Here is a 14,228-nt window from a genome sequence, read left to right as displayed (position 1 = left end):
GGAAACTTGAATTGTGGATCAACTAATTGGACCTAAGTTACTTGAGGAGTTGGGTAAAAATTGCTAGCATAATGAAAATTACTATCACTATCAATTTCTCTACTCTCCCTAAAATGACAATTTATCCAAGCAACTACAGAAAATGTTTAAGAAATCAAAACAATGAGGGAGGGGGCAACAAATCCATGAAGGGTATATACAAGCAAAACGATTGGTAAGAAAGGGATTCCACAATCTGGCGATTCACGACAGACAAAGAGTATCAATGTTCTACAAGGGATTCTTCCGCTCAATTTCACGTAGCCAATATGAAGAAATTGACCACGTTGGTAGGTGAGAAGGACACAACGCCTAGCCCAAGCAAAACAAGGGAACCGTCCTACAAATTAGTTGGAGATGGAGAATTGTAGTGAATTATAATGGTAAGTCCCACTAGCAACTTTGAGTACTCCATACTAACTCATGGAGCAGTTGTGTGGGGACGAGTAAAGTGGGCTTTGACTTGTCTAGGAAAGATAAAAGCCCTGTGTAACGATCTAATTTTTCAAGTCGTGATGGCGTCTATCTTAATCCATTAGTAGGCAAGCCAAGCCATAATCCGGAATAATAAATAACGGACTAACAGGCAGAAACCAGAAAATGAGACCCAACGTGCGGAAATAAATCAAGAAAATGAGATTTTTCTCTAAAAATGCTCCGTAGCCTTCCGAAGATCGATACGGACGTCTTCGTTCTGATCAATGAGACTGTACTAAACATCGGCTCTAGTTTCAATAATACCAATAAAACCTAGGCTCTGATACCAAGCTGTCACGGTCTAATTTCTCAAGTTGTGAGGACTCCTACCTTAAACCACTAGTAGGCAAGTTAAGCCATAACCCGAAATAGTAGGTAAAAGATTAACAGGCGGAAACTAGAAAAAATCACGTACATTAATAGTTGTACTAATAACAAGTGATAAACACAAAGGAAACATATATTATATATTAAAATGAGAGAGGGAAAAAAAACCAAATTTACAACGGATCCCTCCCAAAGACCTGATAAGGTGGGTACTAGAGCTACTACTAAAAAATATCCAGAGTACTAGACAAAATTTAAAATATACACAATTTTTACAAACAGTCTCTAGTACAAAACACTAAACTGGAATAGATAGAGGAGGATCATCCTCGGACGATAGTATGCTACCCGACTCCAAATCAGTACTGAAAAGTAGAAACTACATCAACGTCAGCTGCTAATACTCAGATCTGCATCAGGAAAAAGATGAAGAAATGTAGCATGAGTACTAAAGCAATGTGTAATCAATAGGCATCATTGATCGACTGAGCTCAATACATAAAAAATATAACTAAAATGCGATGGTGTAATCTAAGTCAATAGTAAACAGGGATAGACAGGTAAACAACTACCAAGCTACGCAAATGTGATAAAGGAATAAATATAAGGGATATAGAAAATAAATAATAAGGTAATAATAGACAAATCAAACATAACCTAATTGGGTCCCCATAAGCCTTCTAGGCACACTGAAGAAGACAATTAACCAATCGTACCCCCATAAGCAACTGGGATCCACAAAAAGTAATTAATAAAAATAAACATAAATAATCTGTAACTGATCACCATCCCACAAAATCATAGTAGCCATCTAGATATGCATCAGACTTGAACCGACATCAATGGGTAGTGACAAGAGGCTAGATGTCGGGCTTGAATTGACAATGATGTATAATAACGAAAGGCCACATGCCACATTCAAACTGAAAATAGTGGGTAGTAATAAAAGGCCACATATATTATGTACAACAGAACTCATAATCAGATGCCAAACTCGAATTGGAACTCAGAGAAACCACACTTCCAGAACAACCATAATCAGTACCAGAACTCCTAAATCATCATAACCAGATACCGGACTCGAACCGAAACTCATATTAACCATACCCAACTGTAATATTAAAATCCAAACCATACCATTACAAATATCAAAGTGGTACCAAAATTCACAAACAATGATAGAAATAAAGTACATGCTGAACCTATGTCAAAACTAAAATACATTTTATTAACCAACCACATATCTTAATTAAAAAAAGGATAAATTCTAGGTTTTGTAGCTTAATTTCATGTCCTAAAGTAACAAATACTAAATCATACTGAAAGATAAGATACCAAAATTTACTAGAATGGGATTAAAATCGAATAAATAAGGCATGGTATATATATCAAATGGTACGCAAACTATAAGTACTTGTCAAAACTAGTATAATAGTGCACAATTACCATAAAGACTCAATCTAAAAGTAAAGTAAACCTAACTTACCGTGATGCCAAGCTAAAAAGCCCCTTCGAGAAGCTTCTGAGTACTGACCTACTAGAACCCGAGTTTGAGTATTAAAAAAATGCCCAGTAGCAGCAACAAGTCTAAGTCAACAAATACCGAATTTGGTCTTTTTAAAAGGTGAGAGAAGAACGAAAGGAAAGAAACAAATATCAATGTTAAAAGAAACCAGTAAAGGAATACATACATTTGCTTACATGTCTTTTCCTTACTATATTTCATATAATGATGTGTTGTCCATTATTTATCTTGTTAATGCTAACTAATTCTATGGCTGCCAACTATTAGAACACTAATCTACCATAATGCTGCCAACTAACAATTGTAATATTTTGCACCTCTTCCTCCACTTTCACGTGGGATGAAGGTGGTGCATTCCCTATTATTTTTATCCCATTACTTATATATTATAAGTATTGCATAAGTTTTTGATTAAATAAATATAATATTTTAATTATATTATAATTAACAAAAAAATATTTTTAATAAAGCCTCGATATATAAGAATAATATTTTAATATATTTAGATTTATTATTTTTGCGTAAAATATTAATAGACCATAAAAGCTATTATAAAGTAATATAAATATAGCATAACTTAACGAATTTTATCAATATTAAAAAAATATTTTAGAAGGGTAATAATGTATTTTTAACAAATGCCAATTTAAATTGAATATTTCACAATATATTTGGTATTACTAAAATTCTCAAATGAATTGCCCGAAAATTGGACTATCAATTCCAACAAGTCATAAATAACTTGGGACAGTTATAGAAACGCTCTAGACACCAAAAATGCATGAAAATAATAAAAATAACCGTGAGGATCATTACACCCCAATATAAAAAGAACTATGGAATATATAATAGACAAGATAGAGTACTGAAATATGACAGTGATTTGCCCTGTTGTGGGATCTAACCTTTCTCAATTAGTTATGAAAGGGTATTTTCATTGAATTTTAGTTATGAAAGAATATTGTCATCGAATTTGGAAATTTGTGAGAATAGATGAAAGTAACATAAGTCAACAAGGATGTGTTCTTTGTCTGATTCCATTGCCAAGCAAACAGGGGAAAACAGTGGAGAGGGGAATCTAGATACTTAATAGAAAACAATAGTTATGAAGCTATAAAGACCATATATTGAAGTCATCGAGGAGTGAGTGGATAATCTTCACATATGAATGAGACTGGTCGGGTTGGATATTATTAGGGGAAGAATACCCTTACAAAGATTGCAAGTTTCATGGGTACATTGATAAAGCAACTACTAATAATGAAAGGTTGACTTATGCTAAAATTCTGGTGGAGATGCCCCGCTGAGGAGTATTTAAAAGGGTTAATGTTAAAAATAAGATGGGAAAATCATAAAAAACCTCATGGAGTGTGAATGAAACCCAGCTTTGTATAATAGATGTAAACTTTAGCCATGAGCTAAAGGATTGAGGAATACAACAAAGAGATCAGGAAACAGTAAACAAAGATAACAAAAGACCTAAAGTGTAGGATAAAGAAAACGAAATTAGGTGAAAGGAATGTAAGATGAACTAAAAAGAGAGACAATGAACTGTAACCTTTTAGAAAACATTACATCCCCTTGTAGGAGAACTTTTAATATGGTTGGGACACCCACTACTACAACTAATACATATGAAATGTTTAAGAAATAAATGAGAAAAATAAGCCGCCACTGCGAAAGGGGGAGAATATGTTAAGTAAAAAGAGGGGTCTGATCTTGGACAAACCAGGGATGAGAATCAACCCATGCCAAATGGATAAAGTAGAATTTGAAAATTTGAAAAGGCAAATCATGATAGAAAAATGGAAGGTTATGCATCTTTTCATGCAAAATTTGACTGTGCTGTTTGATCTCTTGGACAAAAAGACTAAGAGATATAAATCTAATCAAACATCTCTTAATCTTTGTAATATTTGTTTTTTTTATTACAAACCTATATGAATATTTGAGAGAGAGAATATGATGGTACAGAAACTAGACATGTTTGATGTAAACATTCTGTATAATGCAACTTAGATGATTCATAGTGAAGTCACATAATATTTTGGATGAAAATGGTGTATGGTTATAATAATCAGGGGATTCAGAGAGAATTATGGAAATATATGAGAGAATGGGTAACCAAATAAATTGACCTTAGGTAGTCATGGGTTATTTCAACTGTGATTTGAATATAAAGGAGTGGGTGGGGAGTCCATTCACCTTAGCACAAATAAGGTATTTCAGGAACTGTGTTGGGTTTGCTGATCTATAGGACATAAAATTATCATGCTCCTACTTCACATAAAATAGAAAGTAACTTGATAATGCCAGAGTACAGAGAAATTCAGAGTACTGATCGACAGAACAAGGAACAACCATATGTCTATAATTGAAGTGCATTTTATGAACAAGTGTCTCTATGATCATTGTCTAGTCGTAATTCAATGGGAGAATGGCAATAGAAGTGAAGAAAGCTTATTTAGATATTTCAACATATGGAACTTGGTACCTGAATTCTAAGATAAGGTTAAAACTAGCTGGCACGCTAGATATGAAGGCAGGAAGATATTCCAAGTAGTAGGCAAGTTAAACAGACTTAAGGAAAGTTCTCAAGACTGAAATGGGAGAGACTCAGTGAAGTAGAGAATAAAGTTGATATAGCTATGCGACAGATGGCTCAGGAAAGAATCCAATAGAATCCATTGAATGCAGACACTTTATGAGGAAGAAAAAACAGTTGCAAAAAAAGTAGGAATACTATACAAGGCTAAGATTTAGTTTCAAAGGCAAAAAATCAAAATGCAATGCCTTTAAAAAGGGTATCAATGGCAAAACCATAATTTTTCCTAAAGGTGGATGTACCGAAATACTTCCAAACGTTAGAGATGTCGAGTAAATAACATTATTAACACCTAAATACCTAAAATTTCCTATGAAAAAGTTGACACTAATTATAGGTCTATTGCTTTTCCTAATACTACACAAGGTGTTCACAAAATTGTAGTGTAACAGGCTTAAGAAATTTTTATCAACTAGAGTGCCTTTGTAGCAGGTAGAACAATAATGCAGAATATCTCATATGTAAATACCTAGTAAGACTCTACAATAGAAAGAATTCCACCAAAACCTTCTTGCTCAACGTGGACCTCTGGAAAACATATAACATTGTAGAATAGGAATTTGTGGAAGATATGTAATATGAATTGTAATTTCTCTATGAATTTACAAAGTGGAACATGCGTTGTATTACCACTACTCAATGTGTGATAGAATGGATAAATTTATGGTAATATTAAAGGGATAAGAGGACTTAGACAGTGGAATCTTATCTTCCCCCTCCTACTTGTGATATGTATGGACTATTCCTCTAGACTGATAAAGTGGGTAGCCACATAGGAGGGGTTCTAATATCATATATAGTGTAGATTTCCAGGACTAAATCATCTATATTTTGCAATTAACATGTTGCTATTTATTAAAGGGGAGTTTAAGTTAATTTCGCAAATTTAGGATTACTGTCATTCAATGTAAATTTTGGGATAACCAACAATGATAGCAAATCCAGCATATTCATTGTCAACATGGATAAATAAGTTGTAGAAGCTATATATGAGCTTACAGGATATGCAAAAGGTACTCAACCTAGTAGGTACTTAGGCTTATCCATATGTTCTAGAAATTATCTAGTGAAGATTGTGAAATATTGGTACATAAACTTGTCGGTGAACTCTATATTATTACATGTGCATGCTTATAGTGAAAAATCTATTAGATTCTAGGTTGATTAAGTCCTTGTATTTTGCACTTAAAATTATAAACCCACTCCTTATCTTGATGTTTTGTGTGGATTGTTATTTTTCTATTTCTTATTCAACCTAGTGAATAACTAGAGTGAGCTATTGGTGTTTTCATAGTAGAGTTATTGTGAAGGGGTGTTGGAGTAGAGTTACTACAAAGGGTTTAAAGAATAAAAGGTTAATTCCTAGACTACATTTAGCTTGAATTAGCTAATAGGGTTTTCACATTAGAGTTATTATGAAGAAGTGTTGTAGTAGAGTTACTCCAAAAGAGGGTTAATGATTAAGAGTTTAAATTCTAGATTGCATAAGGTTGTAATTAAAATTGTTGCTTGGTAATTAGTAAAGTTGTTGGAAAAATCCTACTGGGATAGGTTGTGGTTTTACTCCCTTGAGTAAGGAGGTTTCACTTAAACAACCTCTATTATTTACTCTACTTCTATTTACTTTGTGTTCTTATTGTTCTTTATTTTCTTCAATGATAGATCGGGTATTGAATCATGTCCTTGTTGTTATGATGGACTCGTATAAACCACCATTTGGTATAAGAGCACTGTTCTACCTAAAAGGTTAACACCTAGGAAGGATCCAATTTTTAAATTACAACTCCACTAAATATCGAGGAAAGACAATCAATAACCAGACAATCGAGATTTAATGAATAGTACTATAGATGGTGGAAGACCAGAATGTAGAAGTACATAGAGGCTGAAGATAGTGAATTATGGGATGTCATTTGTGATGGTCCGTTTGTTTCAATGAAAACAGTAAAGAAAGGTGAAGTTACCAAATATGTTCCCAAAATAAAAAAAGAATATACGAATATTGGCATAAGAAAAATTGAAAAGAACTTCAAGGCTAAGAAGATTCTTGTTTGCAACATAGAACCTGATGAGTACAATCGTGTCTCTGCTTATGAAAATGTTAAAGAAATATGGGAGGCCTTACTATTGCATCCTAGTGCACACGCAAATGTACGTGGTCACACAAATAGTAAAGTGGCTTTATAAAAGTATTGACCCCACAGGGACTTGTGCCTAGCAACAATTTGATTCTAGTGTTGCTACCAAGATTAAACATGTGCTAGAGTAACCAATAATGTTTGAGAGTTAAAAACCTAAAGTAACCATAAAGAATTTAGAATTATAAAGTGTTTGAACAACAATGAAGAGAAAGAAAGGTTTAAGGCACTACAAACAATCCAACTTAGCAATACAATTTCATTGATTTAGTTATTTACCTTGGTTGTGTATTCATGGGGTTGATAACATGACTATGTCTTCCAAGTCTCTAATAATCTATATAACGTATCCCCACAATTACATCATTGAGCAGGGATGCGAGAACTAAGTTAAACACATTTATTATTCACCCCGTATATGAACCAAATGGGGATAATTAGGTATATTCCTATCCTAAACACAAATCCTAACTTTAATCCCTTGAACGTTTAAGATCCCACTCCATACATCCCATGATATAATCTATTGTTCCTCCTTTCAGGCTCACAATAGAAATATAGATTTACCCTATGTAATCCCTGCAAGATCCTAGACAAGTTTTTAGTTATATGATTTATGTTTATAAGTCCCAAGGGCATTTATTTCACACTAAGTACTAGAAACTTAGACGATTTAAGACCCCAAGATTTCAAACATTTTGTTTTTTTTTTTCCAAGTTGAAACATTGATTTATGATTTTAAATATGTTTAGGGATGTTAAAAAGGTTATCTGGGAGAGTTTCGGAATTTTTGGAAGGAGTTTGGGGTGTCTTTAGACAATGAATGAAGAATGCCTTTGCAATTTGGACGTGTCACGGAGGCTGGACCTATGAATACTTGGCATGCCACGGAGGTTAGTCTCCATAATACAAACAGTGTCATAGAGGCTAGTCTCCGCGATAGCCTTCCTGCCACAGAGGCTGCGTTTTCCTGCAACCTTATTAAAATTCCAAGGGGCATTTTGGTCTTTTTCCTCTCTCCCTAATCGTCCAAATCATGATTTAAAACCCAAGAGGGGCATTATTTGCCCCTTTCCTCATCATTTAACAACATAAAAAGTGATCCCCATTCCCAAAAACACAAAATTGCAAGTTTCTTCTCAGGAATTCAACCATTCAAGGTCCCAATGCCAAGTCTTCTTTAAGAATTCAAGCAACTCAAATATGTTGGGTATTTATAAATGGGTTCCTTCCACCCATTGAGTCCCAATAATCCTTTGTACGTCATGTATAGCCCCATTTCCCTTTGTTTATGAAATTCCAATGTTAAGTTTGAATTTACTCAATGTTCTCTTAGTGTTTTTAAATTCAAGCCATTCCAATATGTTTCCCCATTTGAATTTTATTATTATTTTCTTTAAATTTCAATCACCCATATCATGTTCAGTTGACACCATGTTAACTTACTAATTCATGAATTAAATCATGTGAGCATGATGTCCTCAGAAGATTAACTTAGTCCCCTACTCATAATCATGGATTCCATCAGTTAGGGATATACTCTATGTTTCGGGTCTCTGAATCATTAATTCCCTTATAGTGTTTTTAAATGATGTCATTGTATTTAAATTATTATGCAGTATTGGAGGGTTATGAACACCCATACCTTTAAGTTTATACATGTTTTCATTTTTAAGTAACAAGTCAGTCAGATCATGATTTTATTATCATATTCTGATTATAATGTTTATGCTGAACACTTATTAGTACTGCTTTATATTTAAAAAATACTAATACTATTCCATCCAATTGGGAGTAACACTTAACACCGAGTGAATGCAGGAATGGAGGCTCCTTGTCAGTTAGGCATGAGTCGTTAGTAGCAGTCCCTAAGTTTAAGACCTACGGCACCACCATAGATTATAAGGGGTCCCTTGTCAGTAAAGGCATAACACCCTTGTCTGAACATCAGCCTTATGGATCCAAATTGTAAGCCAAGTGTTGGTACCCCTGGTAATGTACCATTACTCTTCCAACTGGGGTTACAGGTTTGACCCCGATATCTCAGATTGGGGCATGTTGGTAGTAATTAGCTCCCACAGTCTCAGTTCAATATTTAGAACATATCAGCTCAGGTTTGTATGACAAAGTGTTCAATTTATCAATTATTCAATTATTCAGTTTACAGATTATCTCAGTTCATATTTTACTTGGTCTTGCAATCTATTTATATGTTCATGCATTTATGTCCAGTACTTGTATGTATTCTAGTTAGTACCTATCTCACATACTAGTACATATAAAGTACTGACCGTATACTCTCTTTTGCACTATATTGATTTCACAATATAGGTTCAGATGCTTAGTTCCCAGATCACCCTTAGCTCAGTACCACTCAGCAGCAGTTGTGGTGAGTTCTCATCTATTGAGGACAAATATTTACTATTATTTTTAGTATTTCCTTTATTTTAGTTAGTCGGAGTTAGTTGGGGGATTTCCCCATCAAATCTATGTGTCTTAGAGGCTTTAAGATATTTAGATGTTCTGATATTCAGACTTGTTTTTGATTTTATCAGTAGTTCAGTCATGTTGGTATTTGTTTTAGTATTACATATTAATTGAATTTTATTAGTTTACCTTCCGCACATGGTGCTTCATTATTATCTTATTCAGTGCTCATAGCAGGTACCAGATCATAGGTTAGCATGGCATCACTTGTGGCCTTAAACACCGTGTTACAACTAGGGGGTAGCCTCGAGTCGTGACACCCTATTTATAAAATAGTATTAAAAAGGATATGAAAAGCCAAAAATGATAATAAACATAAACCAAATCAAATATAAGCTTAAGTATTCTTGTTATTGGCCTTAACCCTAAATTAGGGTGTTTAGCCACTCATAGATTTTCAAAGTAAGGAATTCATCTATAAAAACCAAAAGTAAACTAAAAAAATATTAAGAACTCTAATTGCTGCCTCCTAAAGTGTATTTTCATCCCTTAAAGTCGTTTAAGGTGTGTACAATAAGAAAGAAGTGTCCTATTTATAATAAGAGAAAATCGCCTAGTTTGGTCTCAAAGGTGTGACACGCCAAGGCAGCTCCACGTTTAGGGGCATGGCACACCCTTATCGTGGATGCTCACTATTTTGTGACATCTCATTTTGTGCATAGGGGAATGGCACACCCTTATCTCTGAGGCTAGAGGGAGTGGCACCCCCATGGGCACAAATTTTCCAGATTTTGCCATAGTATGCTCCTTCCATTTTACATTGAGTTTCTCACTTTGTGGGTATTTTTCCATCATCATAAGACCTTTAAAATGCACAAAAATCACTATTAACATCTTGAATAACATTATATAACATAAAACACCACGATTTAGTGCATTAAACACAATAGAATTCAACTAGATAACTAGAATAACACATATCTCAAGCTAGTAACACAAGTTTTCCCGCTTAATCTCTAAGTGACCAAATTGATTCTAAACTTATTTTGAACACAACTTAGACATAATAAAAAAGTAATTTAACACTTATATGCTCAATTATATGCATATCAACCTACCACACACACAAGAAGTCCTCGAAATAAGGCTAAATAAGCATAGATTATGACACTTAGGTGCATAAATCCACCTAAGATCACCACTCCACACTTAAAGCCAAATTTGTACTCGAAAAACTCTTTACCATAAGCAACATCTAAGGAAGATGCCAAAATTACTACTATAAGTAAGGCACTCAAGTGAGCACTACAATGACTACACAAAGAGCAAGTTCCACCCCAATCATGTCATATACTTTTGAAATCTTATAAACACAACATCAGAACATCCTAATCATAAGAATTGACTCCACCAAGTTGGAAAAATCATGCATATTACTCAATTAAAGAGATAATATAAGTCATCTAACTATAATCAAACATAAGCCCTCACCATAAGAGAGTTACCCAGGTTCATTCATAGATATTTAATTCATCACAAAAATGGGTTTAAGAATAAAATTTTGCTCACTCTCACAAGGAATTCACAAGCCACATAATATAAGACATAGGATTGACCTTAGTGTATGTAAGACCCGCAAATTTCTCTCATAGTCTGAGCCTTAGAGCGTGTTTATTTAAGTGTTAATTCGGCCCTAAAAGGTTGAGAAGTATCTTTCCAAGTGAGAAATATTTTTAACCATATAGAATTTCCCTAATATTGACTATTTTTTCATGTAGAACATTGAATAATCCTTCCATAAATACTAATTTCATCAAAATACGATATCAGATGAGGAATTTATAGCCATTTTACTAAAAGTAGTCAAAAATGTCCAGGTGCGATGGCTGGGTTAACAGACCGTCGAGCATTCAACGAACCGTTGCCGATCCCATCGTAACCAAGGCAGTGACACCCAAGTGCAATGGCTAGGATGACAGACCGTCAAGGCTGCGACAGACCATCACTGCGATCGTTATGCTGAGGCAGCGTGACCTCATCTTGGGCAACGCGCGAAGGATGGTCCGTCGGACCGTGAAGTTTGTGATGGACCATCACTTCGACCTTCACCTCAAGGCAGTGTATTCATTTCCAGGACAATGTGTGATGGACGATCCGACGGACCATCAGACTGAGCGACAACTGTCGATTCGATCATCGTAGCCCCCGTTCAATATTTTTAACTCCATTTTAAAAAGGATTTTCGGTCCTTTTCCCACTCTTTTCATCTCCTATTTATCCGATCAAGGCTCACAACTTCATTTCTCATCTTCAACATGAAAAACTAGGGTTTCTACAAAATCAAAACCCTTCCTTCTTCTTCAATAAAAATCAAAAGAAATCAAGAAATCAAGAATCTCTCCAAGAGCTTTCAAGAAAGAGTTTCTGTAAGGTATGTAGATTTTGATTCTTGGGTACCTTTCATCCAAGAAGCTCAATAAACCTTTTCTAAAATTCAAAGATCTTATGTTTGTGGGTTTTCATGATTCATGTGAGTTGAAATTGATGTTCATGCTATTATTGAGTTTTGATTTATGTTTGTTTGCAAGGTTTTCAAGCTTTAACCCTAGTATGTGATATTCACATGATATTCATGTGATGTTAACCCTCTTTAAGTTGCTTGTTAAGTGATGTGTTCATGTCAATTAAGTGAAGAAAATTGTTGAATAAGCAAAGCATGCTTCCTATATGTTTGATAAAATACTTATGTGAAGGAATTAGCACCATTATAGCATATTGACTAGAAATTCCCAATTGTGTGCAAGCCCATGCATGTTAAGTGTTTGTTGAAAAGCCTTAGTGAATGAATTGTGACATATAACATGAAATTCCCCAATTATCTGCTCTTTCATACATGCTATGACTTTAATACATGTCAAGTGTTTGATGCAAGACCTTATTGAATAGAGTATAATCCAATAGCATGTCCCCCTATGTTATTACATGTTTACGATTCCTAAATGCTTGAAGTGATGCCTTAGTGATTGTGATGGTGAATGATTGTCCATGGTCTTGATTATTCAAGAATGGTTATGTTTTAATTTTATGTTATCGAGTCCTGGGGGTATTTATACCCAAAAATTTAGCTGCTGTCTAGAGCCCGTGTCAATTTTCACGATAATTCCAGTCGAGCCATGATTCTCAAAACTCAGCGAGTTATAAAACTCTATATTCTCAGACAGATAAAAAATTTAAGAAATCTCAGTAATCTCTGTAATCGCCGTAACCTCAGTATCACTAGTAATCTAGCCTCAGTTCTATACCCAGCTCAGATCTAGTAGTATTCAAGTATTCAGTTCTGACCTTAGTATAATCGAGTACTCTATTTAAAGCTCAGTGTTGTTCAGTTAGATAATGAGATTCAGTAGTATTTTGTCCGATACGGAACTAAGTGAATTCATCTTAACTCAGTTAGATCATTCAAGAAACATGATCAGTATCAGATTCATCTTAGTTTGTGTTCAGTAAAGAATCAGTTCAGAGTCTTTCAGTTGGGAGTAGGAGCTAGCACCGACTGAAGGCAGGGATAGTGGCTCCCTATCAGAGAGGCAGAGTCATTAGGAGCAATCCCTGAACTCCAGAACTACATAGCCAGTGCAGGATGTAGGAGTCACCCGCCAGGAAAGGCTAGTCACCCGTCAGATAGGCTTGACTATTATTGCCTTAGGCTTGACTTTTTGTGAGGGTCACCCGACAGATAGGCTTGACCAGAGAGGTCTTTACCCATGGCATGGTATTGATACCCTTCTAGATAGGGTTATAGGTTGGATCCCATCAGTTAAAATTCAAGGTATGTCGGTTAACTGCCTACTTCCCACAGTTGCAGTTTCAGTATCAATCTTCCAAAATCAGGACTGTCAGATACAATCATCTATCTCAGTGAGGAACTCAGATAGTTCCATTGATTCATGGACCACCCATCAGATAGGCTTGGTCCCATATAAAGTTATTCAGTATCTGATCAAGAGACCACCCGTCATATAGGCTTAATCTCAGTTTCAGATTCAGTTGAGTATTCTTGTTATCAGATCTAGTTATCACCCGTCAGATAGCCTTGATCTCAGTCTCAGTTTCAGTTGAGTATTCTTGCTATCAAATCTAGAGATCACCCATTCGATAGGCTTAGTCTCAGTATCAGATTCAGTTGAGTATTCTCATTGTAAGATTCGGATATGATCTTTTCTTATCATTGATGGTAGATTCCAGAATTATTCGTTAAAGATGTTTGATCTCCGATGTAGTCAAACAAGAGTAAAAATCTCAAAATTCAGTCAATGACATGAGTATATTTTGTTAATTAGCTTCAGTATCCTCAAATTTTGAGATCACTCGCTAGATAAGACTGATCTCAACTCCAGTACTCAGTTATCAGTATTAGATGATTCAGTTGTTCAGTATCTCAGTGTTAGTATCAAGTTTAGATGACAGTAATGCAGTATTCGAGTTTTAATATTCAGAGTCGTGATGGTTGTAGTTATGGTTTGTGCATTCATGCATGTGTTCTCATTCAGTACTCTCATGATTATTTAGTTAAGTAATTGTTCATGCATAAGCCCTTACATTTAGCCTTACCTCATCTGCATACTCGGTACATTCCCGTACTGACGCATTTGCACTATGGTCTTTTATTTGACACCATAGGTTCAGAGGC

At 34.8% G+C, this 14,228-nt stretch overlaps 1 long non-coding RNA gene across 2 annotated transcripts; it reads right to left on the bottom strand.

Moving 5' to 3' along the window:
- Positions 1 to 955: 955 nt before the first annotated feature.
- On the bottom strand, positions 956 to 5,723 carry LOC124895869. 2 transcript variants are annotated; one of them, XR_007051918.1, is made up of 3 exons: positions 5,443 to 5,723; positions 2,330 to 2,377; positions 956 to 1,253 (listed from the first exon to the last, which is right to left on the bottom strand). It is a non-coding gene; the product is annotated as an uncharacterized LOC124895869 (long non-coding RNA). The 2 variants fall into 2 exon arrangements; XR_007051917.1 differs by lacking the exon at positions 5,443 to 5,723 and having other exon boundaries at positions 2,330 to 5,432.
- Positions 5,724 to 14,228: the final 8,505 nt, after the last annotated feature.

This window comes from Capsicum annuum, chromosome 2, assembly GCF_002878395.1.
Source record: "Capsicum annuum cultivar UCD-10X-F1 chromosome 2, UCD10Xv1.1, whole genome shotgun sequence".
NCBI lineage: Eukaryota > Viridiplantae > Streptophyta > Magnoliopsida > Solanales > Solanaceae > Capsicum > Capsicum annuum.
Note: the sequence above shows the minus strand (reverse complement) of the source record. Positions and strands in the feature narration are given on the sequence as shown.